The sequence below is a fragment of the Garra rufa genome, chromosome 1 (assembly GCF_049309525.1).
Source record: "Garra rufa chromosome 1, GarRuf1.0, whole genome shotgun sequence".
Lineage (NCBI taxonomy): Eukaryota > Metazoa > Chordata > Actinopteri > Cypriniformes > Cyprinidae > Garra > Garra rufa.
In genome coordinates, this window is record NC_133361.1 from 79,730,074 (window position 1) to 79,755,142 (window position 25,069).

General features: G+C 39.8%; 36 non-coding genes across 36 annotated transcripts in view; all 36 read left to right on the forward strand.

Annotated features, from left to right (window-relative positions):
* LOC141297903 (5S ribosomal RNA) overlaps positions 1-108 on the forward strand; it is a 119-nt gene extending 11 nt beyond the window's left edge. Inside the window, exon 1 of the ribosomal RNA XR_012341483.1 lies at positions 1-108. This exon is cut by the window's left edge and continues 11 nt beyond it. This is a non-coding gene — a ribosomal RNA (5S ribosomal RNA).
* An 84-nt stretch (positions 109-192) lies between these two features.
* LOC141315324 (5S ribosomal RNA) lies at positions 193-311 on the forward strand. Its single transcript, XR_012350860.1, has one exon. It is a non-coding gene; the product is annotated as a 5S ribosomal RNA (ribosomal RNA).
* Positions 312-1,112: 801 nt separating this feature from the next.
* Positions 1,113-1,231, forward strand: LOC141309721 (5S ribosomal RNA). The gene has a single exon (XR_012347329.1). It is a non-coding gene; the product is annotated as a 5S ribosomal RNA (ribosomal RNA).
* An 801-nt stretch (positions 1,232-2,032) lies between these two features.
* Positions 2,033-2,151, forward strand: LOC141318991 (5S ribosomal RNA). Its single transcript, XR_012353273.1, has one exon. It is a non-coding gene; the product is annotated as a 5S ribosomal RNA (ribosomal RNA).
* An 84-nt stretch (positions 2,152-2,235) lies between these two features.
* LOC141309816 (5S ribosomal RNA) lies at positions 2,236-2,354 on the forward strand. The gene has a single exon (XR_012347369.1). It is a non-coding gene; the product is annotated as a 5S ribosomal RNA (ribosomal RNA).
* Positions 2,355-3,155: 801 nt separating this feature from the next.
* LOC141316113 (5S ribosomal RNA) lies at positions 3,156-3,274 on the forward strand. The gene has a single exon (XR_012351283.1). It is a non-coding gene; the product is annotated as a 5S ribosomal RNA (ribosomal RNA).
* An 84-nt stretch (positions 3,275-3,358) lies between these two features.
* Positions 3,359-3,477, forward strand: LOC141309938 (5S ribosomal RNA). Its single transcript, XR_012347490.1, has one exon. It is a non-coding gene; the product is annotated as a 5S ribosomal RNA (ribosomal RNA).
* An 801-nt stretch (positions 3,478-4,278) lies between these two features.
* On the forward strand, positions 4,279-4,397 carry LOC141313743 (5S ribosomal RNA). Its single transcript, XR_012349819.1, has one exon. It is a non-coding gene; the product is annotated as a 5S ribosomal RNA (ribosomal RNA).
* Positions 4,398-4,481: 84 nt separating this feature from the next.
* Positions 4,482-4,600, forward strand: LOC141315335 (5S ribosomal RNA). Its single transcript, XR_012350864.1, has one exon. It is a non-coding gene; the product is annotated as a 5S ribosomal RNA (ribosomal RNA).
* Positions 4,601-5,401: 801 nt separating this feature from the next.
* On the forward strand, positions 5,402-5,520 carry LOC141317873 (5S ribosomal RNA). Its single transcript, XR_012352225.1, has one exon. It is a non-coding gene; the product is annotated as a 5S ribosomal RNA (ribosomal RNA).
* An 801-nt stretch (positions 5,521-6,321) lies between these two features.
* Positions 6,322-6,440, forward strand: LOC141317244 (5S ribosomal RNA). The gene has a single exon (XR_012351757.1). It is a non-coding gene; the product is annotated as a 5S ribosomal RNA (ribosomal RNA).
* Positions 6,441-6,524: 84 nt separating this feature from the next.
* LOC141315344 (5S ribosomal RNA) lies at positions 6,525-6,643 on the forward strand. The gene has a single exon (XR_012350865.1). It is a non-coding gene; the product is annotated as a 5S ribosomal RNA (ribosomal RNA).
* An 801-nt stretch (positions 6,644-7,444) lies between these two features.
* On the forward strand, positions 7,445-7,563 carry LOC141295089 (5S ribosomal RNA). Its single transcript, XR_012341003.1, has one exon. It is a non-coding gene; the product is annotated as a 5S ribosomal RNA (ribosomal RNA).
* An 801-nt stretch (positions 7,564-8,364) lies between these two features.
* On the forward strand, positions 8,365-8,483 carry LOC141317253 (5S ribosomal RNA). Its single transcript, XR_012351760.1, has one exon. It is a non-coding gene; the product is annotated as a 5S ribosomal RNA (ribosomal RNA).
* An 84-nt stretch (positions 8,484-8,567) lies between these two features.
* Positions 8,568-8,686, forward strand: LOC141315347 (5S ribosomal RNA). Its single transcript, XR_012350866.1, has one exon. It is a non-coding gene; the product is annotated as a 5S ribosomal RNA (ribosomal RNA).
* Positions 8,687-9,487: 801 nt separating this feature from the next.
* LOC141297910 (5S ribosomal RNA) lies at positions 9,488-9,606 on the forward strand. The gene has a single exon (XR_012341486.1). It is a non-coding gene; the product is annotated as a 5S ribosomal RNA (ribosomal RNA).
* Positions 9,607-9,690: 84 nt separating this feature from the next.
* Positions 9,691-9,809, forward strand: LOC141315352 (5S ribosomal RNA). Its single transcript, XR_012350867.1, has one exon. It is a non-coding gene; the product is annotated as a 5S ribosomal RNA (ribosomal RNA).
* Positions 9,810-10,610: 801 nt separating this feature from the next.
* LOC141295100 (5S ribosomal RNA) lies at positions 10,611-10,729 on the forward strand. Its single transcript, XR_012341004.1, has one exon. It is a non-coding gene; the product is annotated as a 5S ribosomal RNA (ribosomal RNA).
* Positions 10,730-10,813: 84 nt separating this feature from the next.
* On the forward strand, positions 10,814-10,932 carry LOC141319026 (5S ribosomal RNA). Its single transcript, XR_012353305.1, has one exon. It is a non-coding gene; the product is annotated as a 5S ribosomal RNA (ribosomal RNA).
* Positions 10,933-11,733: 801 nt separating this feature from the next.
* Positions 11,734-11,852, forward strand: LOC141316459 (5S ribosomal RNA). The gene has a single exon (XR_012351396.1). It is a non-coding gene; the product is annotated as a 5S ribosomal RNA (ribosomal RNA).
* An 84-nt stretch (positions 11,853-11,936) lies between these two features.
* Positions 11,937-12,055, forward strand: LOC141312683 (5S ribosomal RNA). The gene has a single exon (XR_012349253.1). It is a non-coding gene; the product is annotated as a 5S ribosomal RNA (ribosomal RNA).
* An 801-nt stretch (positions 12,056-12,856) lies between these two features.
* LOC141318634 (5S ribosomal RNA) lies at positions 12,857-12,975 on the forward strand. Its single transcript, XR_012352938.1, has one exon. It is a non-coding gene; the product is annotated as a 5S ribosomal RNA (ribosomal RNA).
* Positions 12,976-13,059: 84 nt separating this feature from the next.
* Positions 13,060-13,178, forward strand: LOC141310070 (5S ribosomal RNA). The gene has a single exon (XR_012347622.1). It is a non-coding gene; the product is annotated as a 5S ribosomal RNA (ribosomal RNA).
* Positions 13,179-14,646: 1,468 nt separating this feature from the next.
* Positions 14,647-14,765, forward strand: LOC141316656 (5S ribosomal RNA). Its single transcript, XR_012351505.1, has one exon. It is a non-coding gene; the product is annotated as a 5S ribosomal RNA (ribosomal RNA).
* Positions 14,766-16,283: 1,518 nt separating this feature from the next.
* On the forward strand, positions 16,284-16,402 carry LOC141295111 (5S ribosomal RNA). Its single transcript, XR_012341005.1, has one exon. It is a non-coding gene; the product is annotated as a 5S ribosomal RNA (ribosomal RNA).
* An 84-nt stretch (positions 16,403-16,486) lies between these two features.
* Positions 16,487-16,605, forward strand: LOC141319027 (5S ribosomal RNA). Its single transcript, XR_012353306.1, has one exon. It is a non-coding gene; the product is annotated as a 5S ribosomal RNA (ribosomal RNA).
* An 801-nt stretch (positions 16,606-17,406) lies between these two features.
* On the forward strand, positions 17,407-17,525 carry LOC141316470 (5S ribosomal RNA). The gene has a single exon (XR_012351402.1). It is a non-coding gene; the product is annotated as a 5S ribosomal RNA (ribosomal RNA).
* Positions 17,526-17,609: 84 nt separating this feature from the next.
* LOC141312694 (5S ribosomal RNA) lies at positions 17,610-17,728 on the forward strand. The gene has a single exon (XR_012349255.1). It is a non-coding gene; the product is annotated as a 5S ribosomal RNA (ribosomal RNA).
* An 801-nt stretch (positions 17,729-18,529) lies between these two features.
* LOC141318635 (5S ribosomal RNA) lies at positions 18,530-18,648 on the forward strand. Its single transcript, XR_012352939.1, has one exon. It is a non-coding gene; the product is annotated as a 5S ribosomal RNA (ribosomal RNA).
* An 84-nt stretch (positions 18,649-18,732) lies between these two features.
* On the forward strand, positions 18,733-18,851 carry LOC141310192 (5S ribosomal RNA). Its single transcript, XR_012347743.1, has one exon. It is a non-coding gene; the product is annotated as a 5S ribosomal RNA (ribosomal RNA).
* Positions 18,852-20,319: 1,468 nt separating this feature from the next.
* Positions 20,320-20,438, forward strand: LOC141316678 (5S ribosomal RNA). The gene has a single exon (XR_012351527.1). It is a non-coding gene; the product is annotated as a 5S ribosomal RNA (ribosomal RNA).
* A 1,518-nt stretch (positions 20,439-21,956) lies between these two features.
* LOC141297917 (5S ribosomal RNA) lies at positions 21,957-22,075 on the forward strand. Its single transcript, XR_012341489.1, has one exon. It is a non-coding gene; the product is annotated as a 5S ribosomal RNA (ribosomal RNA).
* Positions 22,076-22,159: 84 nt separating this feature from the next.
* On the forward strand, positions 22,160-22,278 carry LOC141315360 (5S ribosomal RNA). Its single transcript, XR_012350868.1, has one exon. It is a non-coding gene; the product is annotated as a 5S ribosomal RNA (ribosomal RNA).
* An 801-nt stretch (positions 22,279-23,079) lies between these two features.
* Positions 23,080-23,198, forward strand: LOC141310314 (5S ribosomal RNA). The gene has a single exon (XR_012347864.1). It is a non-coding gene; the product is annotated as a 5S ribosomal RNA (ribosomal RNA).
* Positions 23,199-23,999: 801 nt separating this feature from the next.
* LOC141297924 (5S ribosomal RNA) lies at positions 24,000-24,118 on the forward strand. Its single transcript, XR_012341490.1, has one exon. It is a non-coding gene; the product is annotated as a 5S ribosomal RNA (ribosomal RNA).
* Positions 24,119-24,202: 84 nt separating this feature from the next.
* LOC141315367 (5S ribosomal RNA) lies at positions 24,203-24,321 on the forward strand. The gene has a single exon (XR_012350869.1). It is a non-coding gene; the product is annotated as a 5S ribosomal RNA (ribosomal RNA).
* The last annotated feature ends 748 nt before the right edge of the window (positions 24,322-25,069 follow it).

Below are 25,069 nucleotides of genomic sequence, written 5' to 3' on the forward strand. Positions count from 1 at the left end.
TACCGCGCTGAGAGCGCCCGATCTCGTCTGATCTCGGAAGCTAAGCAGCGTCGGGCTTGGTTAGTACTTGGATGGGAGACCGCCTGGGAATACCAGGTGCTGTAAGCTTTTGCCTTTTCTTCACTATTTATATAATATGCTGGCTTTTACGGAGGCTGATCTTTAAATAGCCCACTTTTTGGAGCAGCCCTCGCTTATGGCCATACCGCGCTGAGAGCGCCCGATCTCGTCTGATCTCGGAAGCTAAGCAGCGTCGGGCCTGGTTAGTACTTGGATGGGAGACCTCCTGGGAATACCAAGTGCTGTAAGCTTTTGCCTTTTCTTCACTATTTATATAATAAGCTGGCTTTTAGAAAGACTTGTTTTACCGCTCTATTTATTACAATCATTTACATGTATTATAGAGTTTTAAGTGTTTTACATGTTTTTTAGGCCATTTTATTACTCTTAACATTTTAAGTGTATGTGTCTTTAATAAATGGATGGTTGGCCTGTCATGTGACTAGACACATGACAGGAAGCAGGAAGTACAACTGTATAAGAGAGCAGCATGACAAACAAAGGACAGTCACCAAACTGTTGGATTGAGGAGTTGCTAATTTTAGAGCTCACCTTTCCATTCACCACCTGCAAACTTTGGATTACACTTTCTGTGGATTGTATATACACTGGTGGACACTCACATTGGACTTATCAACACACTGGGGTTCTTGGACTGTTTTTAGGGTATGGACAAATGAACTGTATTCTTTTAACAGAGTTTACCTGTTTTTAGGGTATGGACAAATGAACTGTATTCTTTTAACAGAGTTTACCTAGTTTTATCGTGTTGTTTTAAAGTCTTTTATGTGAACCTTGTAAATACACCAAATCTATTTAAACCAATTTTCTTTTATGTCTCATTCTTTTAACCACTAGTCATCTCTCACAGTTAAATCTGACCCCATTTTAGTCTTGTAACTCGGCTGATAAGGCCGATTGTTACACTTTTATGGGAGACCGCCTGGGAATACCAGGTGCTGTAAGCTTTTGCCTTTTCTTCACTATTTATATAATATGCTGGCTTTTACGGAGGCTGATCTTTAAATAGCCCACTTTTTGGAGCAGCCCTCGCTTATGGCCATACCGCGCTGAGAGCGCCCGATCTCGTCTGATCTCGGAAGCTAAGCAGCGTCGGGCCTGGTTAGTACTTGGATGGGAGACCGCCTGGGAATACCAGGTGCTGTAAGCTTTTGCCTTTTCTTCACTATTTATATAATATGCTGGCTTTTAGAAAGACGTGTTTTACCGCTCTATTTATTACAATCATTTACATGTATTATAGAGTTTTAAGTGTTTTACATGTTTTTTAGGCCATTTTATTACTCTTAACATTTTAAGTGTATGTGTCTTTAATAAATGGATGGTTGGCCTGTCATGTGACTAGACACATGACAGGAAGCAGGAAGTACAACTGTATAAGAGAGCAGCATGACAAACAAAGGACAGTCACCAAACTGTTGGATTGAGGAGTTGCTAATTTTAGAGCTCACCTTTCCATTCACCACCTGCAAACTTTGGATTACACTTTCTGTGGATTGTATATACACTGGTGGACACTCACATTGGACTTATCAACACACTGGGGTTCTTGGACTGTTTTTAGGGTATGGACAAATGAACTGTATTCTTTTAACAGAGTTTACCTGTTTTTAGGGTATGGACAAATGAACTGTATTCTTTTAACAGAGTTTACCTAGTTTTATCGTGTTGTTTTAAAGTCTTTTATGTGAACCTTGTAAATACACCAAATCTATTTAAACCAATTTTCTTTTATGTCTCATTCTTTTAACCACTAGTCATCTCTCACAGTTAAATCTGACCCCATTTTAGTCTTGTAACTCGGCTGATAAGGCCGATTGTTACACTTTTATGGGAGACCGCCTGGGAATACCAGGTGCTGTAAGCTTTTGCCTTTTCTTCACTATTTATATAATATGCTGGCTTTTACGGAGGCTGATCTTTAAATAGCCCACTTTTTGGAGCAGCCCTTGCTTATGGCCATACCGCGCTGAGAGCGCCCGATCTTGTCTGATCTCGGAAGCTAAGCAGCGTCGGGCCTGGTTAGTACTTGGATGGGAGACCGCCTGGGAATACCAGATGCTGTAAGCTTTTGCCTTTTCTTCACTATTTATATAATATGCTGGCTTATACGGAGGCTGATCTTTAAATAGCCCACTTTTTGGAGCAGCCCTGGCTTATGGCCATACCGCGCTGAGAGCGCCCGATCTCGTCTGATCTCGGAAGCTAAGCAGCGTCGGGCCTGGTTAGTACTTGGATGGGAGACCGCCTGGGAATACCAGGTGCTGTAAGCTTTTGCCTTTTCTTCACTATTTATATAATATGCTGGCTTTTAGAAAGACGTGTTTTACCGCTCTATTTATTACAATCATTTACATGTATTATAGAGTTTTAAGTGTTTTACATGTTTTTTAGGCCATTTTATTACTCTTAACATTTTAAGTGTATGTGTCTTTAATAAATGGATGGTTGGCCTGTCATGTGACTAGACACATGACAGGAAGCAGGAAGTACAACTGTATAAGAGAGCAGCATGACAAACAAAGGACAGTCACCAAACTGTTGGATTGAGGAGTTGCTAATTTTAGAGCTCACCTTTCCATTCACCACCTGCAAACTTTGGATTACACTTTCTGTGGATTGTATATGCACTGGTGGACACTCACATTGGACTTATCAACACACTGGGGTTCTTGGACTGTTTTTAGGGTATGGACAAATTAACTGTATTCTTTTAACAGAGTTTACCTGTTTTTAGGGTATGGACAAATGAACTGTATTCTTTTAACAGAGTTTACCTAGTTTTATCGTGTTGTTTTAAAGTCTTTTATGTGAACCTTGTAAATACACCAAATCTATTTAAACCAATTTTCTTTTATGTCTCATTCTTTTAACCACTAGTCATCTCTCACAGTTAAATCTGACCCCATTTTAGTCTTGTAACTCGGCTGATAAGGCCGATTGTTACACTTTTATGGGAGACCGCCTGGGAATACCAGGTGCTGTAAGCTTTTGCCTTTTCTTCACTATTTATATAATATGCTGGCTTTTACGGAGGCTGATCTTTAAATAGCCCACTTTTTGGAGCAGCCCTCGCTTATGGCCATACCGCGCTGAGAGTGCCCGATCTCGTCTGATCTCGGAAGCTAAGCAGTGTCGGGCCTGGTTAGTACTTGGATGGGAGACCGCCTGGGAATACCAGGTGCTGTAAGCTTTTGCCTTTTCTTCACTATTTATATAATATGCTGGCTTTTACGGAGGCTGATCTTTAAATAGCCCACTTTTTGGAGCAGCCCTCGCTTATGGCCATACCGCGCTGAGAGCGCCCGATCTCGTCTGATCTCGGAAGCTAAGCAGCGTCGGGCCTGGTTAGTACTTGGATGGGAGACCGCCTGGGAATACCAGGTGCTGTAAGCTTTTGCCTTTTCTTCACTATTTATATAATATGCTGGCTTTTAGAAAGACGTGTTTTACAGCTCTATTTATTACAATCATTTACATGTATTATAGAGTTTTAAGTGTTTTACATGTTTTTTAGGCCATTTTATTACTCTTAACATTTTAAGTGTATGTGTCTTTAATAAATGGATGGTTGGCCTGTCATGTGACTAGACACATGACAGGAAGCAGGAAGTACAACTGTATAAGAGAGCAGCATGACAAACAAAGGACAGTCACCAAACTGTTGGATTGAGGAGTTGCTAATTTTAGAGCTCACCTTTCCATTCACCACCTGCAAACTTTGGATTACACTTTCTGTGGATTGTATATACACTGGTGGACACTCACATTGGACTTATCAACACACTGGGGTTCTTGGACTGTTTTTAGGGTATGGACAAATGAACTGTATTCTTTTAACAGAGTTTACCTGTTTTTAGGGTATGGACAAATGAACTGTATTCTTTTAACAGAGTTTACCTAGTTTTATCGTGTTGTTTTAAAGTCTTTTATGTGAACCTTGTAAATACACCAAATCTATTTAAACCAATTTTCTTTTATGTCTCATTCTTTTAACCACTAGTCATCTCTCACAGTTAAATCTGACCCCATTTTAGTCTTGTAACTCGGCTGATAAGGCCGATTGTTACACTTTTATGGGAGACCGCCTGGGAATACCAGGTGCTGTAAGCTTTTGCCTTTTCTTCACTATTTATATAATATGCTGGCTTTTACGGAGGCTGATCTTTAAATAGCCCACTTTTTGGAGCAGCCCTCGCTTATGGCCATACCGCGCTGAGAGCGCCCGATCTCGTCTGATCTCGGAAGCTAAGCAGCGTCGGGCTTGATTAGTACTTGGATGGGAGACCGCCTGGGAATACCAGGTGCTGTAAGCTTTTGCCTTTTCTTCACTATTTATATAATATGCTGGCTTTTACGGAGGCTGATCTTTAAATAGCCCACTTTTTGGAGCAGCCCTCGCTTATGGCCATACCGCGCTGAGAGCGCCCGATCTCGTCTGATCTCGGAAGCTAAGCAGCGTCGGGCCTGGTTAGTACTTGGATGGGAGACCTCCTGGGAATACCAAGTGCTGTAAGCTTTTGCCTTTTCTTCACTATTTATATAATATGCTGGCTTTTAGAAAGACTTGTTTTACCGCTCTATTTATTACAATCATTTACATGTATTATAGAGTTTTAAGTGTTTTACATGTTTTTTAGGCCATTTTATTACTCTTAACATTTTAAGTGTATGTGTCTTTAATAAATGGATGGTTGGCCTGTCATGTGACTAGACACATGACAGGAAGCAGGAAGTACAACTGTATAAGAGAGCAGCATGACAAACAAAGGACAGTCACCAAACTGTTGGATTGAGGAGTTGCTAATTTTAGAGCTCACCTTTCCATTCACCACCTGCAAACTTTGGATTACACTTTCTGTGGATTGTATATACACTGGTGGACACTCACATTGGACTTATCAACACACTGGGGTTCTTGGACTGTTTTTAGGGTATGGACAAATGAACTGTATTCTTTTAACAGAGTTTACCTGTTTTTAGGGTATGGACAAATGAACTGTATTCTTTTAACAGAGTTTACCTAGTTTTATCGTGTTGTTTTAAAGTCTTTTATGTGAACCTTGTAAATACACCAAATCTATTTAAACCAATTTTCTTTTATGTCTCATTCTTTTAACCACTAGTCATCTCTCACAGTTAAATCTGACCCCATTTTAGTCTTGTAACTCGGCTGATAAGGCCGATTGTTACACTTTTATGGGAGACCGCCTGGGAATACCAGGTGCTGTAAGCTTTTGCCTTTTCTTCACTATTTATATAATATGCTGGCTTTTACGGAGGCTGATCTTTAAATAGCCCACTTTTTGGAGCAGCCCTCGCTTATGGCCATACCGCGCTGTGAGCGCCCGATCTCGTCTGATCTCGGAAACTAAGCAGCGTCGGGCCTGGTTAGTACTTGGATGGGAGACCGCCTGGGAATACCAGGTGCTGTAAGCTTTTGCCTTTTCTTCACTATTTATATAATATGCTGGCTTTTAGAAAGACGTGTTTTACCGCTCTATTTATTACAATCATTTACATGTATTATAGAGTTTTAAGTGTTTTACATGTTTTTTAGGCCATTTTATTACTCTTAACATTTTAAGTGTATGTGTCTTTAATAAATGGATGGTTGGCCTGTCATGTGACTAGACACATGACAGGAAGCAGGAAGTACAACTGTATAAGAGAGCAGCATGACAAACAAAGGACAGTCACCAAACTGTTGGATTGAGGAGTTGCTAATTTTAGAGCTCACCTTTCCATTCACCACCTGCAAACTTTGGATTACACTTTCTGTGGATTGTATATACACTGGTGGACACTCACATTGGACTTATCAACACACTGGGGTTCTTGGACTGTTTTTAGGGTATGGACAAATGAACTGTATTCTTTTAACAGAGTTTACCTGTTTTTAGGGTATGGACAAATGAACTGTATTCTTTTAACAGAGTTTACCTAGTTGTATCGTGTTGTTTTAAAGTCTTTTATGTGAACCTTGTAAATACACCAAATCTATTTAAACCAATTTTCTTTTATGTCTCATTCTTTTAACCACTAGTCATCTCTCACAGTTAAATCTGACCCCATTTTAGTCTTGTAACTCGGCTGATAAGGCCGATTGTTACACTTTTATGGGAGACCGCCTGGGAATACCAGGTGCTGTAAGATTTTGCCTTTTCTTCACTATTTATATAATATGCTGGCTTTTACGGAGGCTGATCTTTAAATAGCCCACTTTTTGGAGCAGCCCTCGCTTATGGCCATACCGCGCTGAGAGCGCCCGATCTCGTCTGATCTCGGAAGCTAAGCAGCGTCGGGCTTGGTTAGTACTTGGATGGGAGACCGCCTGGGAATACCAGGTGTTGTAAGCTTTTGCCTTTTCTTCACTATTTATATAATATGCTGGCTTTTACGGAGGCTGATCTTTAAATAGCCCACTTTTTGGAGCAGCCCTCGCTTATGGCCATACCGCGCTGAGAGCGCCCGATCTCGTCTGATCTCGGAAGCTAAGCAGCGTCGGGCCTGGTTAGTACTTGGATGGGAGACCTCCTGGGAATACCAAGTGCTGTAAGCTTTTGCCTTTTCTTCACTATTTATATAATATGCTGGCTTTTAGAAAGACTTGTTTTACCGCTCTATTTATTACAATCATTTACATGTATTATAGAGTTTTAAGTGTTTTACATGTTTTTTAGGCCATTTTATTACTCTTAACATTTTAAGTGTATGTGTCTTTAATAAATGGATGGTTGGCCTGTCATGTGACTAGACACATGACAGGAAGCAGGAAGTACAACTGTATAAGAGAGCAGCATGACAAACAAAGGACAGTCACCAAACTGTTGGATTGAGGAGTTGCTAATTTTAGAGCTCACCTTTCCATTCACCACCTGCAAACTTTGGATTACACTTTCTGTGGATTGTATATACACTGGTGGACACTCACATTGGACTTATCAACACACTGGGGTTCTTGGACTGTTTTTAGGGTATGGACAAATGAACTGTATTCTTTTAACAGAGTTTACCTGTTTTTAGGGTATGGACAAATGAACTGTATTCTTTTAACAGAGTTTACCTAGTTTTATCGTGTTGTTTTAAAGTCTTTTATGTGAACCTTGTAAATACACCAAATCTATTTAAACCAATTTTCTTTTATGTCTCATTCTTTTAACCACTAGTCATCTCTCACAGTTAAATCTGACCCCATTTTAGTCTTGTAACTCGGCTGATAAGGCCGATTGTTACACTTTTATGGGAGACCGCCTGGGAATACCAGGTGCTGTAAGCTTTTGCCTTTTCTTCACTATTTATATAATATGCTGGCTTTTACGGAGGCTGATCTTTAAATAGCCCACTTTTTGGAGCAGCCCTCGCTTATGGCCATACCGCGCTGTGAGCGCCCGATCTCGTCTGATCTCGGAAGCTAAGCAGCGTCGGGCCTGGTTAGTACTTGGATGGGAGACCGCCTGGGAATACCAGGTGCTGTAAGCTTTTGCCTTTTCTTCACTATTTATATAATATGCTGGCTTTTAGAAAGACGTGTTTTACCGCTCTATTTATTACAATCATTTACATGTATTATAGAGTTTTAAGTGTTTTACATGTTTTTTAGGCCATTTTATTACTCTTAACATTTTAAGTGTATGTGTCTTTAATAAATGGATGGTTGGCCTGTCATGTGACTAGACACATGACAGGAAGCAGGAAGTACAACTGTATAAGAGAGCAGCATGACAAACAAAGGACAGTCACCAAACTGTTGGATTGAGGAGTTGCTAATTTTAGAGCTCACCTTTCCATTCACCACCTGCAAACTTTGGATTACACTTTCTGTGGATTGTATATACACTGGTGGACACTCACATTGGACTTATCAACACACTGGGGTTCTTGGACTGTTTTTAGGGTATGGACAAATGAACTGTATTCTTTTAACAGAGTTTACCTGTTTTTAGGGTATGGACAAATGAACTGTATTCTTTTAACAGAGTTTACCTAGTTGTATCGTGTTGTTTTAAAGTCTTTTATGTGAACCTTGTAAATACACCAAATCTATTTAAACCAATTTTCTTTTATGTCTCATTCTTTTAACCACTAGTCATCTCTCACAGTTAAATCTGACCCCATTTTAGTCTTGTAACTCGGCTGATAAGGCCGATTGTTACACTTTTATGGGAGACCGCCTGGGAATACCAGGTGCTGTAAGATTTTGCCTTTTCTTCACTATTTATATAATATGCTGGCTTTTACGGAGGCTGATCTTTAAATAGCCCACTTTTTGGAGCAGCCCTCGCTTATGGCCATACCGCGCTGAGAGCGCCCGATCTCGTCTGATCTCGGAAGCTAAGCAGCGTCGGGCTTGGTTAGTACTTGGATGGGAGACCGCCTGGGAATACCAGGTGTTGTAAGCTTTTGCCTTTTCTTCACTATTTATATAATATGCTGGCTTTTACGGAGGCTGATCTTTAAATAGCCCACTTTTTGGAGCAGCCCTCGCTTATGGCCATACCGCGCTGAGAGCGCCCGATCTCGTCTGATCTCGGAAGCTAAGCAGCGTCGGGCCTGGTTAGTACTTGGATGGGAGACCTCCTGGGAATACCAAGTGCTGTAAGCTTTTGCCTTTTCTTCACTATTTATATAATATGCTGGCTTTTAGAAAGACTTGTTTTACCGCTCTATTTATTACAATCATTTACATGTATTATAGAGTTTTAAGTGTTTTACATGTTTTTTAGGCCATTTTATTACTCTTAACATTTTAAGTGTATGTGTCTTTAATAAATGGATGGTTGGCCTGTCATGTGACTAGACACATGACAGGAAGCAGGAAGTACAACTGTATAAGAGAGCAGCATGACAAACAAAGGACAGTCACCAAACTGTTGGATTGAGGAGTTGCTAATTTTAGAGCTCACCTTTCCATTCACCACCTGCAAACTTTGGATTACACTTTCTGTGGATTGTATATACACTGGTGGACACTCACATTGGACTTATCAACACACTGGGGTTCTTGGACTGTTTTTAGGGTATGGACAAATGAACTGTATTCTTTTAACAGAGTTTACCTGTTTTTAGGGTATGGACAAATGAACTGTATTCTTTTAACAGAGTTTACCTAGTTTTATCGTGTTGTTTTAAAGTCTTTTATGTGAACCTTGTAAATACACCAAATCTATTTAAACCAATTTTCTTTTATGTCTCATTCTTTTAACCACTAGTCATCTCTCACAGTTAAATCTGACCCCATTTTAGTCTTGTAACTCGGCTGATAAGGCCGATTGTTACACTTTTATGGGAGACCGCCTGGGAATACCAGGTGCTGTAAGCTTTTGCCTTTTCTTCACTATTTATATAATATGCTGGCTTTTACGGAGGCTGATCTTTAAATAGCCCACTTTTTGGAGCAGCCCTCGCTTATGGCCATACCGCGCTGAGAGCGCCCGATCTCGTCTGATCTCGGAAGCTAAGCAGCGTCGGGCTTGGTTAGTACTTGGATGGGAGACCGCCTGGGAATACCAGGTGCTGTAAGCTTTTGCCTTTTCTTCACTATTTATATAATATGCTGGCTTTTACGGAGGCTGATCTTTAAATAACCCACTTTTTGGAGCAGCCCTCGCTTATGGCCATACCGCGCTGAGAGCGCCCGATCTCGTCTGATCTCGGAAGCTAAGCAGCGTCGGGCCTGGTTAGTACTTGGATGGGAGACCTCCTGGGAATACCAAGTGCTGTAAGCTTTTGCCTTTTCTTCACTATTTATATAATATGCTGGCTTTTAGAAAGACTTGTTTTACCGCTCTATTTATTACAATCATTTACATGTATTATAGAGTTTTAAGTGTTTTACATGTTTTTTAGGCCATTTTATTACTCTTAACATTTTAAGTGTATGTGTCTTTAATAAATGGATGGTTGGCCTGTCATGTGACTAGACACATGACAGGAAGCAGGAAGTACAACTGTATAAGAGAGCAGCATGACAAACAAAGGACAGTCACCAAACTGTTGGATTGAGGAGTTGCTAATTTTAGAGCTCACCTTTCCATTCACCACCTGCAAACTTTGGATTACACTTTCTGTGGATTGTATATACACTGGTGGACACTCACATTGGACTTATCAACACACTGGGGTTCTTGGACTGTTTTTAGGGTATGGACAAATGAACTGTATTCTTTTAACAGAGTTTACCTGTTTTTAGGGTATGGACAAATGAACTGTATTCTTTTAACAGAGTTTACCTAGTTTTATCGTGTTGTTTTAAAGTCTTTTATGTGAACCTTGTAAATACACCAAATCTATTTAAACCAATTTTCTTTTATGTCTCATTCTTTTAACCACTAGTCATCTCTCACAGTTAAATCTGACCCCATTTTAGTCTTGTAACTCGGCTGATAAGGCCGATTGTTACACTTTTATGGGAGACCGCCTGGGAATACCAGGTGCTGTAAGCTTTTGCCTTTTCTTCACTATTTATATAATATGCTGGCTTTTACGGAGGCTGATCTTTAAATAGCCCACTTTTTGGAGCAGCCCTCGCTTATGGCCATACCGCGCTGTGAGCGCCCGATCTCGTCTGATCTCGGAAGCTAAGCAGCGTCGGGCCTGGTTAGTACTTGGATGGGAGACCGCCTGGGAATACCAGGTGCTGTAAGCTTTTGCCTTTTCTTCACTATTTATATAATATGCTGGCTTTTACGGAGGCTGATCTTTAAATAGCCCACTTTTTGGAGCAGCCCTCGCTTTTGGCCATACCGCGCTGAGAGCGCCCGATCTCGTCTGATCTCGGAAGCTAAGCAGCGTCGGGCCTGGTTAGTACTTGGATGGGAGACCGCCTAGAAATACCAGGTGCTGTAAGCTTTTGCCTTTTCTTAACTATTTATATAATATGCTGGCTTTTAGAAAGACGTGTTTTACCGCTCTATTTATTACAATCATTTACATGTATTATAGAGTTTTAAGTGTTTTACATGTTTTTTAGGCCATTTTATTACTCTTAACATTTTAAGTGTATGTGTCTTTAATAAATGGATGGTTGGCCTGTCATGTGACTAGACACATGACAGGAAGCAGGAAGTACAACTGTATAAGAGAGCAGCATGACAAACAAAGGACAGTCACCAAACTGTTGGATTGAGGAGTTGCTAATTTTAGAGCTCACCTTTCCATTCACCACCTGCAAACTTTGGATTACACTTTCTGTGGATTGTATATACACTGGTGGACACTCACATTGGACTTATCAACACACTGGGGTTCTTGGACTGTTTTTAGGGTATGGACAAATGAACTGTATTCTTTTAACAGAGTTTACCTGTTTTTAGGGTATGGACAAATGAACTGTATTCTTTTAACAGAGTTTACCTAGTTTTATCGTGTTGTTTTAAAGTCTTTTATGTGAACCTTGTAAATACACCAAATCTATTTAAACCAATTTTCTTTTATGTCTCATTCTTTTAACCACTAGTCATCTCTCACAGTTAAATCTGACCCCATTTTAGTCTTGTAACTCGGCTGATAAGGCCGATTGTTACACTTTTATGGGAGACCGCCTGGGAATACCAGGTGCTGTAAGCTTTTGCCTTTTCTTCACTATTTATATAATATGCTGGCTTTTACGGAGGCTGATCTTTAAATAGCCCACTTTTTGGAGCAGCCCTCGCTTATGGCCATACCGCGCTGTGAGCGCCCGATCTCGTCTGATCTCGGAAGCTAAGCAGCGTCGGGCCTGGTTAGTACTTGGATGGGAGACCGCCTGGGAATACCAGGTGCTGTAAACTTTTGCCTTTTCTTCACTATTTATATAATATGCTGGCTTTTACGGAGGCTGATCTTTAAATAGCCCACTTTTTGGAGCAGCCCTCGCTTTTGGCCATACCGCGCTGAGAGCGCCCGATCTCGTCTGATCTCGGAAGCTAAGCAGCGTCGGGCCTGGTTAGTACTTGGATGGGAGACCGCCTGGGAATACCAGGTGCTGTAAGCTTTTGCCTTTTCTTAACTATTTATATAATATGCTGGCTTTTAGAAAGACGTGTTTTACCGCTCTATTTATTACAATCATTTACATGTATTATAGAGTTTTAAGTGTTTTACATGTTTTTTAGGCCATTTTATTACTCTTAACATTTTAAGTGTATGTGTCTTTAATAAATGGATGGTTGGCCTGTCATGTGACTAGACACATGACAGGAAGCAGGAAGTACAACTGTATAAGAGAGCAGCATGACAAACAAAGGACAGTCACCAAACTGTTGGATTGAGGAGTTGCTAATTTTAGAGCTCACCTTTCCATTCACCACCTGCAAACTTTGGATTACACTTTCTGTGGATTGTATATACACTGGTGGACACTCACATTGGACTTATCAACACACTGGGGTTCTTGGACTGTTTTTAGGGTATGGACAAATGAACTGTATTCTTTTAACAGAGTTTACCTGTTTTTAGGGTATGGACAAATGAACTGTATTCTTTTAACAGAGTTTACCTAGTTTTATCGTGTTGTTTTAAAGTCTTTTATGTGAACCTTGTAAATACACCAAATCTATTTAAACCAATTTTCTTTTATGTCTCATTCTTTTAACCACTAGTCATCTCTCACAGTTAAATCTGACCCCATTTTAGTCTTGTAACTCGGCTGATAAGGCCGATTGTTACACTTTTATGGGAGACCGCCTGGGAATACCAGGTGCTGTAAGCTTTTGCCTTTTCTTCACTATTTATATAATATGCTGGCTTTTACGGAGGCTGATCTTTAAATAGCCCACTTTTTGGAGCAGCCCTCGCTTATGGCCATACCGCGCTGTGAGCGCCCGATATCGTCTGATCTCGGAAGCTAAGCAGCGTCGGGCCTGGTTAGTACTTGGATGGGAGACCGCCTGGGAATACCAGGTGCTGTAAGCTTTTGCCTTTTCTTCACTATTTATATAATATGCTGGCTTTTACGGAGGCTGATCTTTAAATAGCCCACTTTTTGGAGCAGCTCTCGCTTATGGCCATACCGCGCTGAGAGCGCCCGATCTCGTCTGATCTCGGAAGCTAAGCAGCGTCGGGCCTGGTTAGTACTTGGATGGGAGACCGCCTGGGAATACCAGGTGCTGTAAGCTTTTGCCTTTTCTTCACTATTTATATAATATGCTGGCTTTTAGAAAGACGTGTTTTACCGCTCTATTTATTACAATCATTTACATGTATTATAGAGTTTTAAGTGTTTTACATGTTTTTTAGGCCATTTTATTACTCTTAACATTTTAAGTGTATGTGTCTTTAATAAATGGATGGTTGGCCTGTCATGTGACTAGACACATGACAGGAAGCAGGAAGTACAACTGTATAAGAGAGCAGCATGACAAACAAAGGACAGTCACCAAACTGTTGGATTGAGGAGTTGCTAATTTTAGAGCTCACCTTTCCATTCACCACCTGCAAACTTTGGATTACACTTTCTGTGGATTGTATATACACTGGTGGACACTCACATTGGACTTATCAACACACTGGGGTTCTTGGACTGTTTTTAGGGTATGGACAAATGAACTGTATTCTTTTAACAGAGTTTACCTAGTTTTATCGTGTTGTTTTAAAGTCTTTTATGTGAACCTTGTAAATACACCAAATCTATTTAAACCAATTTTCTTTTATGTCTCATTCTTTTAACCACTAGTCATCTCTCACAGTTAAATCTGACCCCATTTTAGTCTTGTAACTCGGCTGATAAGGCCGATTGTTACACTTTTATGGGAGACCGCCTGGGAATACCAGGTGCTGTAAGCTTTTGCCTTTTCTTCACTATTTATATAATATGCTGGCTTTTAGAAAGACGTGTTTTACCGCTGTATTTATTACAATCATTTACATGTATTATAGAGTTTTAAGTGTTTTACATGTTTTTTAGGCCATTTTATTACTCTTAACATTTTAAGTGTATGTGTCTTTAATAAATGGATGGTTGGCCTGTCATGTGACTAGACACATGACAGGAAGCAGGAAGTACAACTGTATAAGAGAGCAGCATGACAAACAAAGGACAGTCACCAAAGTGTTGGATTGAGGAGTTGCTAATTTTAGAGCTCACCTTTCCATTCACCACCTGCAAACTTTGGATTACACTTTCTGTGGATTGTATATACACTGGTGGACACTCACATTGGACTTATCAACACACTGGGGTTCTTGGACTGTTTTTAGGGTATGGACAAATGAACTGTATTCTTTTAACAGAGTTTACCTGTTTTTAGGGTATGGACAAATGAACTGTATTCTTTTAACAGAGTTTACCTAGTTTTATCGTGTTGTTTTAAAGTCTTTTATGTGAACCTTGTAAATACACCAAATCTATTTAAACCAATTTTCTTTTATGTCTCATTCTTTTAACCACTAGTCATCTCTCACAGTTAAATCTGACCCCATTTTAGTCTTGTAACTCGGCTGATAAGGCCGATTGTTACACTTTTATGGGAGACCGCCTGGGAATACCAGGTGCTGTAAGCTTTTGCCTTTTCTTCACTATTTATATAATATGCTGGCTTTTACGGAGGCTGATCTTTAAATAGCCCACTTTTTGGAGCAGCCCTCGCTTATGGCCATACCGCGCTGAGAGCGACCGATCTCGTCTGATCTCGGAAGCTAAGCAGCGTCGGGCCTGGTTAGTACTTGGATGGGAGACCGCCTGGGAATACCAGGTGCTGTAAGCTTTTGCCTTTTCTTCACTATTTATATAATATGCTGGCTTTTAGAAAGACGTGTTTTACCGCTCTATTTATTACAATCATTTACATGTATTATAGAGTTTTAAGTGTTTTACATGTTTTTTAGGCCATTTTATTACTCTTAACATTTTAAGTGTATGTGTCTTTAATAAATGGATGGTTGGCCTGTCATGTGACTAGACACATGACAGGAAGCAGGAAGTACAACTGTATAAGAGAGCAGCATGACAAACAAAGGACAGTCACCAAACTGTTGGATTGAGGAGTTGCTAATTTTAGAGCTCACCTTTCCATTCACCACCTGCAAACTTTGGATTACACTTTCTGTGGATTGTATATACACTGGTGGACACTCACATTGGACTTATCAACACACTGGGGTTCTTGGACTGTTTTTAGGGTATGGACAAATGAACTGTATTCTTTTAACAGAGTTTACCTGTTTTTAGGGTATGGACAAATGAACTGTATTCTTTTAACAGAGTTTACCTAGTTTTATCGTGTTGTTTTAAAGTCTTTTATGTGAACCTTGTAAATACACCAAATCTATTTAAACCAATTTTCTTTTATGTCTCATTCTTTTAACCACTAGTCATCTCTCACAGTTAAATCTGACCCCATTTTAGTCTTGTAACTCGGCTGATAAGGCCGATTGTTACACTTTTATGGGAGACCGCCTGGGAATACCAGGTGCTGTAAGCTTTTGCCTTTTCTTCACTATTTATATAATATGCTGGCTTTTAGAAAGACGTGTTTTACCGCTCTATTTATTACAATCATTTACATGTATTATAGAGTTTTAAGTGTTTTACATGTTTTTTAGGCCATTTTATTACTCTTAACATTTTAAGTGTATGTGTCTTTAATAAATGGATGGTTGGCCTGTCATGTGACTAGACACATGACAGGAAGCAGGAAGTACAACTGTATAAGAGAGCAGCATGACAAACAAAGGACAGTCACCAAACTGTTGGATTGAGGAGTTGCTAATTTTAGAGCTCACCTTTCCATTCACCACCTGCAAACTTTGGATTACACTTTCTGTGGATTGTATATACACTGGTGGACACTCACATTGGACTTATCAACACACTGGGGTTCTTGGACTGTTTTTAGGGTATGGACAAATGAACTGTATTCTTTTAACAGAGTTTACCTGTTTTTAGGGTATGGACAAATGAACTGTATTCTTTTAACAGAGTTTACCTAGTTTTATCGTGTTGTTTTAAAGTCTTTTATGTGAACCTTGTAAATACACCAAATCTATTTAAACCAATTTTCTTTTATGTCTCATTCTTTTAACCACTAGTCATCTCTCACAGTTAAATCTGACCCCATTTTAGTCTTGTAACTCGGCTGATAAGGCCGATTGTTACACTTTTATGGGAGACCGCCTGGGAATACCAGGTGCTGTAAGCTTTTGCCTTTTCTTCACTATTTATATAATATGCTGGCTTTTACGGAGGCTGATCTTTAAATAGCCCACTTTTTGGAGCAGCCCTCGCTTATGGCCATACCGCGCTGTGAGCGCCCGATCTCGTCTGATCTCGGAAGCTAAGCAGCGTCGGGCCTGGTTAGTACTTGGATGGGAGACCGCCTGGGAATACCAGGTGCTGTAAGCTTTTGCCTTTTCTTCACTATTTATATAATATGCTGGCTTTTACGGAGGCTGATCTTTAAATAGCCCACTTTTTGGAGCAGCCCTCGCTTTTGGCCATACCGCGCTGAGAGCGCCCGATCTCGTCTGATCTCGGAAGCTAAGCAGCGTCGGGCCTGGTTAGTACTTGGATGGGAGACCGCCTAGAAATACCAGGTGCTGTAAGCTTTTGCCTTTTCTTAACTATTTATATAATATGCTGGCTTTTAGAAAGACGTGTTTTACCGCTCTATTTATTACAATCATTTACATGTATTATAGAGTTTTAAGTGTTTTACATGTTTTTTAGGCCATTTTATTACTCTTAACATTTTAAGTGTATGTGTCTTTAATAAATGGATGGTTGGCCTGTCATGTGACTAGACACATGACAGGAAGCAGGAAGTACAACTGTATAAGAGAGCAGCATGACAAACAAAGGACAGTCACCAAACTGTTGGATTGAGGAGTTGCTAATTTTAGAGCTCACCTTTCCATTCACCACCTGCAAACTTTGGATTACACTTTCTGTGGATTGTATATACACTGGTGGACACTCACATTGGACTTATCAACACACTGGGGTTCTTGGACTGTTTTTAGGGTATGGACAAATGAACTGTATTCTTTTAACAGAGTTTACCTGTTTTTAGGGTATGGACAAATGAACTGTATTCTTTTAACAGAGTTTACCTAGTTTTATCGTGTTGTTTTAAAGTCTTTTATGTGAACCTTGTAAATACACCAAATCTATTTAAACCAATTTTCTTTTATGTCTCATTCTTTTAACCACTAGTCATCTCTCACAGTTAAATCTGACCCCATTTTAGTCTTGTAACTCGGCTGATAAGGCCGATTGTTACACTTTTATGGGAGACCGCCTGGGAATACCAGGTGCTGTAAGCTTTTGCCTTTTCTTCACTATTTATATAATATGCTGGCTTTTACGGAGGCTGATCTTTAAATAGCCCACTTTTTGGAGCAGCCCTCGCTTATGGCCATACCGCGCTGTGAGCGCCCGATCTCGTCTGATCTCGGAAGCTAAGCAGCGTCGGGCCTGGTTAGTACTTGGATGGGAGACCGCCTGGGAATACCAGGTGCTGTAAACTTTTGCCTTTTCTTCACTATTTATATAATATGCTGGCTTTTACGGAGGCTGATCTTTAAATAGCCCACTTTTTGGAGCAGCCCTCGCTTTTGGCCATACCGCGCTGAGAGCGCCCGATCTCGTCTGATCTCGGAAGCTAAGCAGCGTCGGGCCTGGTTAGTACTTGGATGGGAGACCGCCTGGGAATACCAGGTGCTGTAAGCTTTTGCCTTTTCTTAACTATTTATATAATATGCTGGCTTTTAGAAAGACGTGTTTTACCGCTCTATTTATTACAATCATTTACATGTATTATAGAGTTTTAAGTGTTTTACATGTTTTTTAGGCCATTTTATTACTCTTAACATTTTAAGTGTATGTGTCTTTAATAAATGGATGGTTGGCCTGTCATGTGACTAGACACATGACAGGAAGCAGGAAGTACAACTGTATAAGAGAGCAGCATGACAAACAAAGGACAGTCACCAAACTGTTGGATTGAGGAGTTGCTAATTTTAGAGCTCACCTTTCCATTCACCACCTGCAAACTTTGGATTACACTTTCTGTGGATTGTATATACACTGGTGGACACTCACATTGGACTTATCAACACACTGGGGTTCTTGGACTGTTTTTAGGGTATGGACAAATGAACTGTATTCTTTTAACAGAGTTTACCTGTTTTTAGGGTATGGACAAATGAACTGTATTCTTTTAACAGAGTTTACCTAGTTTTATCGTGTTGTTTTAAAGTCTTTTATGTGAACCTTGTAAATACACCAAATCTATTTAAACCAATTTTCTTTTATGTCTCATTCTTTTAACCACTAGTCATCTCTCACAGTTAAATCTGACCCCATTTTAGTCTTGTAACTCGGCTGATAAGGCCGATTGTTACACTTTTATGGGAGACCGCCTGGGAATACCAGGTGCTGTAAGCTTTTGCCTTTTCTTCACTATTTATATAATATGCTGGCTTTTACGGAGGCTGATCTTTAAATAGCCCACTTTTTGGAGCAGCCCTCGCTTATGGCCATACCGCGCTGTGAGCGCCCGATATCGTCTGATCTCGGAAGCTAAGCAGCGTCGGGCCTGGTTAGTACTTGGATGGGAGACCGCCTGGGAATACCAGGTGCTGTAAGCTTTTGCCTTTTCTTCACTATTTATATAATATGCTGGCTTTTACGGAGGCTGATCTTTAAATAGCCCACTTTTTGGAGCAGCTCTCGCTTATGGCCATACCGCGCTGAGAGCGCCCGATCTCGTCTGATCTCGGAAGCTAAGCAGCGTCGGGCCTGGTTAGTACTTGGATGGGAGACCGCCTGGGAATACCAGGTGCTGTAAGCTTTTGCCTTTTCTTCACTATTTATATAATATGCTGGCTTTTAGAAAGACGTGTTTTACCGCTCTATTTATTACAATCATTTACATGTATTATAGAGTTTTAAGTGTTTTACATGTTTTTTAGGCCATTTTATTACTCTTAACATTTTAAGTGTATGTGTCTTTAATAAATGGATGGTTGGCCTGTCATGTGACTAGACACATGACAGGAAGCAGGAAGTACAACTGTATAAGAGAGCAGCATGACAAACAAAGGACAGTCACCAAACTGTTGGATTGAGGAGTTGCTAATTTTAGAGCTCACCTTTCCATTCACCACCTGCAAACTTTGGATTACACTTTCTGTGGATTGTATATACACTGGTGGACACTCACATTGGACTTATCAACACACTGGGGTTCTTGGACTGTTTTTAGGGTATGGACAAATGAACTGTATTCTTTTAACAGAGTTTACCTAGTTTTATCGTGTTGTTTTAAAGTCTTTTATGTGAACCTTGTAAATACACCAAATCTATTTAAACCAATTTTCTTTTATGTCTCATTCTTTTAACCACTAGTCATCTCTCACAGTTAAATCTGACCCCATTTTAGTCTTGTAACTCGGCTGATAAGGCCGATTGTTACACTTTTATGGGAGACCGCCTGGGAATACCAGGTGCTGTAAGCTTTTGCCTTTTCTTCACTATTTATATAATATGCTGGCTTTTAGAAAGACGTGTTTTACCGCTGTATTTATTACAATCATTTACATGTATTATAGAGTTTTAAGTGTTTTACATGTTTTTTAGGCCATTTTATTACTCTTAACATTTTAAGTGTATGTGTCTTTAATAAATGGATGGTTGGCCTGTCATGTGACTAGACACATGACAGGAAGCAGGAAGTACAACTGTATAAGAGAGCAGCATGACAAACAAAGGACAGTCACCAAAGTGTTGGATTGAGGAGTTGCTAATTTTAGAGCTCACCTTTCCATTCACCACCTGCAAACTTTGGATTACACTTTCTGTGGATTGTATATACACTGGTGGACACTCACATTGGACTTATCAACACACTGGGGTTCTTGGACTGTTTTTAGGGTATGGACAAATGAACTGTATTCTTTTAACAGAGTTTACCTGTTTTTAGGGTATGGACAAATGAACTGTATTCTTTTAACAGAGTTTACCTAGTTTTATCGTGTTGTTTTAAAGTCTTTTATGTGAACCTTGTAAATACACCAAATCTATTTAAACCAATTTTCTTTTATGTCTCATTCTTTTAACCACTAGTCATCTCTCACAGTTAAATCTGACCCCATTTTAGTCTTGTAACTCGGCTGATAAGGCCGATTGTTACACTTTTATGGGAGACCGCCTGGGAATACCAGGTGCTGTAAGCTTTTGCCTTTTCTTCACTATTTATATAATATGCTGGCTTTTACGGAGGCTGATCTTTAAATAGCCCACTTTTTGGAGCAGCCCTCGCTTATGGCCATACCGCGCTGAGAGCGACCGATCTCGTCTGATCTCGGAAGCTAAGCAGCGTCGGGCCTGGTTAGTACTTGGATGGGAGACCGCCTGGGAATACCAGGTGCTGTAAGCTTTTGCCTTTTCTTCACTATTTATATAATATGCTGGCTTTTAGAAAGACGTGTTTTACCGCTCTATTTATTACAATCATTTACATGTATTATAGAGTTTTAAGTGTTTTACATGTTTTTTAGGCCATTTTATTACTCTTAACATTTTAAGTGTATGTGTCTTTAATAAATGGATGGTTGGCCTGTCATGTGACTAGACACATGACAGGAAGCAGGAAGTACAACTGTATAAGAGAGCAGCATGACAAACAAAGGACAGTCACCAAACTGTTGGATTGAGGAGTTGCTAATTTTAGAGCTCACCTTTCCATTCACCACCTGCAAACTTTGGATTACACTTTCTGTGGATTGTATATACACTGGTGGACACTCACATTGGACTTATCAACACACTGGGGTTCTTGGACTGTTTTTAGGGTATGGACAAATGAACTGTATTCTTTTAACAGAGTTTACCTGTTTTTAGGGTATGGACAAATGAACTGTATTCTTTTAACAGAGTTTACCTAGTTTTATCGTGTTGTTTTAAAGTCTTTTATGTGAACCTTGTAAATACACCAAATCTATTTAAACCAATTTTCTTTTATGTCTCATTCTTTTAACCACTAGTCATCTCTCACAGTTAAATCTGACCCCATTTTAGTCTTGTAACTCGGCTGATAAGGCCGATTGTTACACTTTTATGGGAGACCGCCTGGGAATACCAGGTGCTGTAAGCTTTTGCCTTTTCTTCACTATTTATATAATATGCTGGCTTTTAGAAAGACGTGTTTTACCGCTCTATTTATTACAATCATTTACATGTATTATAGAGTTTTAAGTGTTTTACATGTTTTTTAGGCCATTTTATTACTCTTAACATTTTAAGTGTATGTGTCTTTAATAAATGGATGGTTGGCCTGTCATGTGACTAGACACATGACAGGAAGCAGGAAGTACAACTGTATAAGAGAGCAGCATGACAAACAAAGGACAGTCACCAAACTGTTGGATTGAGGAGTTGCTAATTTTAGAGCTCACCTTTCCATTCACCACCTGCAAACTTTGGATTACACTTTCTGTGGATTGTATATACACTGGTGGACACTCACATTGGACTTATCAACACACTGGGGTTCTTGGACTGTTTTTAGGGTATGGACAAATGAACTGTATTCTTTTAACAGAGTTTACCTGTTTTTAGGGTATGGACAAATGAACTGTATTCTTTTAACAGAGTTTACCTAGTTGTATCGTGTTGTTTTAAAGTCTTTTATGTGAACCTTGTAAATACACCAAATCTATTTAAACCAATTTTCTTTTATGTCTCATTCTTTTAACCACTAGTCATCTCTCACAGTTAAATCTGACCCCATTTTAGTCTTGTAACTCGGCTGATAAGGCCGATTGTTACACTTTTATGGGAGACCGCCTGGGAATACCAGGTGCTGTAAGATTTTGCCTTTTCTTCACTATTTATATAATATGCTGGCTTTTACGGAGGCTGATCTTTAAATAGCCCACTTTTTGGAGCAGCCCTCGCTTATGGCCATACCGCGCTGAGAGCGCCCGATCTCGTCTGATCTCGGAAGCTAAGCAGCGTCGGGCTTGGTTAGTACTTGGATGGGAGACCGCCTGGGAATACCAGGTGCTGTAAGCTTTTGCCTTTTCTTCACTATTTATATAATATGCTGGCTTTTACGGAGGCTGATCTTTAAATAGCCCACTTTTTGGAGCAGCCCTCGCTTATGGCCATACCGCGCTGAGAGCGCCCGATCTCGTCTGATCTCGGAAGCTAAGCAGCGTCGGGCCTGGTTAGTACTTGGATGGGAGACCTCCTGGGAATACCAAGTGCTGTAAGCTTTTGCCTTTTCTTCACTATTTATATAATAAGCTGGCTTTTAGAAAGACTTGTTTTACCGCTCTATTTATTACAATCATTTACATGTATTATAGAGTTTTAAGTGTTTTACATGTTTTTTAGGCCATTTTATTACTCTTAACATTTTAAGTGTATGTGTCTTTAATAAATGGATGGTTGGCCTGTCATGTGACTAGACACATGACAGGAAGCAGGAAGTACAACTGTATAAGAGAGCAGCATGACAAACAAAGGACAGTCACCAAACTGTTGGATTGAGGAGTTGCTAATTTTAGAGCTCACCTTTCCATTCACCACCTGCAAACTTTGGATTACACTTTCTGTGGATTGTATATACACTGGTGGACACTCACATTGGACTTATCAACACACTGGGGTTCTTGGACTGTTTTTAGGGTATGGACAAATGAACTGTATTCTTTTAACAGAGTTTACCTGTTTTTAGGGTATGGACAAATGAACTGTATTCTTTTAACAGAGTTTACCTAGTTTTATCGTGTTGTTTTAAAGTCTTTTATGTGAACCTTGTAAATACACCAAATCTATTTAAACCAATTTTCTTTTATGTCTCATTCTTTTAACCACTAGTCATCTCTCACAGTTAAATCTGACCCCATTTTAGTCTTGTAACTCGGCTGATAAGGCCGATTGTTACACTTTTATGGGAGACCGCCTGGGAATACCAGGTGCTGTAAGCTTTTGCCTTTTCTTCACTATTTATATAATATGCTGGCTTATACGGAGGCTGATCTTTAAATAGCCCACTTTTTGGAGCAGCCCTCGCTTATGGCCATACCGCGCTGAGAGCGCCCGATCTCGTCTGATCTCGGAAGCTAAGCAGCGTCGGGCCTGGTTAGTACTTGGATGGGAGACCGCCTGGGAATACCAGGTGCTGTAAGCTTTTGCCTTTTCTTCACTATTTATATAATATGCTGGCTTTTAGAAAGACGTGTTTTACCGCTCTATTTATTACAATCATTTACATGTATTATAGAGTTTTAAGTGTTTTACATGTTTTTTAGGCCATTTTATTACTCTTAACATTTTAAGTGTATGTGTCTTTAATAAATGGATGGTTGGCCTGTCATGTGACTAGACACATGACAGGAAGCAGGAAGTACAACTGTATAAGAGAGCAGCATGACAAACAAAGGACAGTCACCAAACTGTTGGATTGAGGAGTTGCTAATTTTAGAGCTCACCTTTCCATTCACCACCTGCAAACTTTGGATTACACTTTCTGTGGATTGTATATACACTGGTGGACACTCACATTGGACTTATCAACACACTGGGGTTCTTGGACTGTTTTTAGGGTATGGACAAATGAACTGTATTCTTTTAACAGAGTTTACCTGTTTTTAGGGTATGGACAAATGAACTGTATTCTTTTAACAGAGTTTACCTAGTTTTATCGTGTTGTTTTAAAGTCTTTTATGTGAACCTTGTAAATACACCAAATCTATTTAAACCAATTTTCTTTTATGTCTCATTCTTTTAACCACTAGTCATCTCTCACAGTTAAATCTGACCCCATTTTAGTCTTGTAACTCGGCTGATAAGGCCGATTGTTACACTTTTATGGGAGACCGCCTGGGAATACCAGGTGCTGTAAGCTTTTGCCTTTTCTTCACTATTTATATAATATGCTGGCTTTTACGGAGGCTGATCTTTAAATAGCCCACTTTTTGGAGCAGCCCTCGCTTATGGCCATACCGCGCTGAGAGCGCCCGATCTCGTCTGATCTCGGAAGCTAAGCAGCGTCGGGCTTGGTTAGTACTTGGATGGGAGACCGCCTGGGAATACCAGGTGCTGTAAGCTTTTGCCTTTTCTTCACTATTTATATAATATGCTGGCTTTTACGGAGGCTGATCTTTAAATAGCCCACTTTTTGGAGCAGCCCTCGCTTATGGCCATACCGCGCTGAGAGCGCCCGATCTCGTCTGATCTCGGAAGCTAAGCAGCGTCGGGCCTGGTTAGTACTTGGATGGGAGACCTCCTGGGAATACCAAGTGCTGTAAGCTTTTGCCTTTTCTTCACTATTTATATAATATGCTGGCTTTTAGAAAGACTTGTTTTACCGCTCTATTTATTACAATCATTTACATGTATTATAGAGTTTTAAGTGTTTTACATGTTTTTTAGGCCATTTTATTACTCTTAACATTTTAAGTGTATGTGTCTTTAATAAATGGATGGTTGGCCTGTCATGTGACTAGACACATGACAGGAAGCAGGAAGTACAACTGTATAAGAGAGCAGCATGACAAACAAAGGACAGTCACCAAACTGTTGGATTGAGGAGTTGCTAATTTTAGAGCTCACCTTTCCATTCACCACCTGCAAACTTTGGATTACACTTTCTGTGGATTGTATATACACTGGTGGACACTCACATTGGACTTATCAACACACTGGGGTTCTTGGACTGTTTTTAGGGTATGGACAAATGAACTGTATTCTTTTAACAGAGTTTACCTGTTTTTAGGGTATGGACAAATGAACTGTATTCTTTTAACAGAGTTTACCTAGTTTTATCGTGTTGTTTTAAAGTCTTTTATGTGAACCTTGTAAATACACCAAATCTATTTAAACCAATTTTCTTTTATGTCTCATTCTTTTAACCACTAGTCATCTCTCACAGTTAAATCTGACCCCATTTTAGTCTTGTAACTCGGCTGATAAGGCCGATTGTTACACTTTTATGGGAGACCGCCTGGGAATACCAGGTGCTGTAAGCTTTTGCCTTTTCTTCACTATTTATATAATATG